This window comes from Primulina huaijiensis, chromosome 17 (assembly GCF_012295235.1).
Source record: "Primulina huaijiensis isolate GDHJ02 chromosome 17, ASM1229523v2, whole genome shotgun sequence".
Taxonomy (NCBI): Eukaryota; Viridiplantae; Streptophyta; class Magnoliopsida; order Lamiales; family Gesneriaceae; genus Primulina; species Primulina huaijiensis.
Genome location: NC_133322.1, coordinates 6,013,642 through 6,017,174, shown reverse-complemented (window position 1 = coordinate 6,017,174; position 3,533 = coordinate 6,013,642).

The following is a 3,533-nucleotide window of genomic DNA, read 5'->3' as shown; positions in this document are numbered from 1 at the left end:
ATATATAAAAATCATCTCATCAGTGTGTGTACAAAAACAACTTGTTTATATAAAGATATCATAAGTTCATAGAGTTTTAGTCGCAAATTTTTTTTGCCAAATTTGTTAATTTATTTTGCAACTTTAGTTATTTTTCACTTACTCGACATAGATTTATCGGTGTCATGACAACGACAAATCCACGCCATGTCCGTGTCTCGTGTAAAAAAAACCCAAATTATCGAGAAAACAAAAAATGACAGATATATTAAAATAGCAAGTTTACAAAATAGATAACCAAAATCATAAAAAGAAACAAATTTAAATAGCAAAAAGATATAGTCTCTGGTCAATACATGTACCAGAAATTAATACATTTTCATTAATCGAGTGAGAATACATCTTATAAAACTGAAGAGCATGTGAAACGATTTCATGAGAATTTTAGTATGACAAAAAATATTTACAAATCTTCCTCTTTTTACATATTGGACACTCGATCTTCTTATGTATGCCAGATATCATAGAACATTGTAAGTTGAAAATTGATATTGAAGACATCTATGTCGATCGGTTATTAAATATCAAGAAATACATAATTGACTAACAAAACAAAGTATAAAAATGATCTTATTATATAATTTTAAATCTATAACATCTGTTTCATTATCATTTCAAAAGAATTATTTTCGAAACCTTCGAACTGAAGGGAGATGTATATATCAGTGATAATTTTTTTATTTTATTATCACTATCAAAAATAAATATTTATATTTGAAATATGAAAGTAAAACAATAACAAAAACTAGAATTGCGTGTGAGTGAGCCTTCTGTGATAAATATACCATTGACTTTTATGTTTCTTGGAAATGTCAAACTCGGTTGGTTGGAGAACAAGTGCTACAAGTTTTCCCTCCATGTTTCTATAAATAAATTATTTCTTATCCCTTTTGACTCCAAATTATTTAATTAATTTTATCAATATATGTTGAGGTGTTAAAGCTAGAACAACGAGATTGGATATTAAAATGTGAATACAAGTTAGAAAAAAATTGTAATTTCGGTTATTTATATTTGTTTTTATGTGATTCTGATTATCTAATCATGTTATCAAATTTTAGCTAGCCTTAGTCCGCTATGTCATGTTCCGAGCCTGGGCTCGCGCTTTCGTAACTGCACAATGAATTTCTATAGCAACTACTCTGTATTCGTCATCGCTTTACGAAAATGATTAACCCAAGTTGTTATAGAAGTCCATTGTAAGCCCATTATAAACTCATTTTAAATCTTTAATTTTTAAGATGTGGGAACAAAGGTATCAATATCACCCCTCCTTCAAAACGCGACGTCCTCGTCGTAGCCTGACCACTCGATCCATCAACGACGAGAATCTAGAGGTGGCTCCTACAGGTTCAAGAGGTGGCTCTCATGCACGTAGCACTTTACCCCGCATAGCACTTATTTACCGGTGTTCCATGTCGGCTACTGACTCTGATACCATTCTGTTAGGGGTGTCAATCGGGTCGGGTTTTGGGTCAACCCGCTAATTTTTTTTTTCGCCCCGAACACGAATCCGTCTAACCCGAATTTTATTTATTTTTTAAAAAAAATTAATGAAAAAAATTCGAAAAAATAAAAAATAATAATATTTTAATTTAAACACATAATAACAAAATTTTCGATTTAAATTTGAAAGTTTAATTGTAGAAAATTAAAAGTATGTTTACTAAATCAAAAAAATTGTTAAAAAATAAAAAATATACAAAATAATATTAAATGATGAAAATTTATCATATAAATATACAATAAATTTTGTTCAAACATACAATATATAAAAATATAGGTAATATTTTAAAAAAAAAAAATTCGGGTCAACCCGTGACCCAACCCGAAACCCGTCTAACCTGGAACTAACCCGAACCTGATTTTTTTCGTGTTGGGTCGTGTCGGGTTGACGGGTCGTGTTGCATTTTGCCACCCCTATATTCTGTCATGTCCTGAGCCCGGAACCGCGCCTTCGTAACTGTACAATGGATTTCTATAGCAACTACTCCGTATTCGTCCTCGCTTTACGAAAATGAATAACATAAGTTGATATAGAAGTTTATTATAAGTTCATTATAAAATCATTTTAAATCTTTAATTTTTAAGATGTGGGGCAAGAGTATGACACGCTATATGTAATTTTAACATTTTTTTTCCGACTTAATGTTACGAATCATTTTTATGTAAAACAATAAAATTATCAAAAATTGAAAGATAACGCTGTAATTTGCCATTACAATTTTCTCTTAATTTTAATTTAAATACCCGATGGTGGCACACAGCTTGCAATTGGGGTTCTTTTTTTTTTTTGAAATGTAATTTTTTTTTACATTTCACACACGAGCTCCAAATAAATTTTATATGGAACAAGTTAATGTAGTGAATATCCTTGAATAAAGTCGAAAGAGTTTCCTCCTATTGCATGAATTTTTTAAAGGAATTAATTAATGAGAATATTCATGACTCATGACATGCATGCCACGCTTATATATGAAAATGTGTTTGGATGGGTGAAATTTTTTTTTTTTTTTAAAAAAAACCCCAATTGCAAGCTGTGTGCCACCATCGGGTATTTAAATTAAAATTAAGAGAAAATTGTAATGGCAAATTACAGCGTTATCTTTCAATTTTTGATAATTTTATTGTTTTACATAAAAATGATTCGTAACATTACAATTTTAGTCATTTTTTCGACATGACGTTGATGTGGCATATATAAAACGCCTACATGAATTTGACATGACGATGATATGGAACTCAAATATCAACGCTTCCATGGAAAGAACTAAAATTGTAAAAAAAAAGCTGATAATACAATATTAAAATCAAAATTAGACAACATAGAAGATTAAAATCACGAAACGCTAAACATATATGACTAAATCACATTTTTCCCAAAATATAATCCAACAAGTTAGTACTCTATATAAAATATTTTTGATGTTGGTTATAATATAAGCTAATTAGAATGTATTTACATTGAGAAAATTTAATATTGTATAATTATACTGGTGACTTTGAACAGCTTCGAGTTCGGCTTTTATAGTGTCTATCTGAGTTTTTTTTACTATGATCTTGATACAATAACAGTGATTTCAGATTAATTCTTTATTTATGATAATGACTTACTGTTTAGATATATAATTAGTTCATCGTTCTACCTTCCATGCTTGTCAAACTTTTCATATATGACAATATGAAGTAAATTTAGATAAATAGGTTTTTTTTAGTAGAATCTATAGGAAAAATTTTGTAGCCTTGCAAATTGACATGTTTTGATTTTTAGCTTTGTAACTTGTCAAAGTTTGGTTTTTATCCATTAACTTCAAATTTTTTTTCCTGTTTTGGTTCTTTTTTGCCCGAAACTACTAAATATATTGAATATTACTTATTTAACACCGATGCTATCTTAAGTGGCTTATGTGACAAGAATAAAGTTTATGTTACATATATTAAAATATACATACAGAAAAATAAATTAAAGAGAAATGAAAAACTTTTTGCATCTC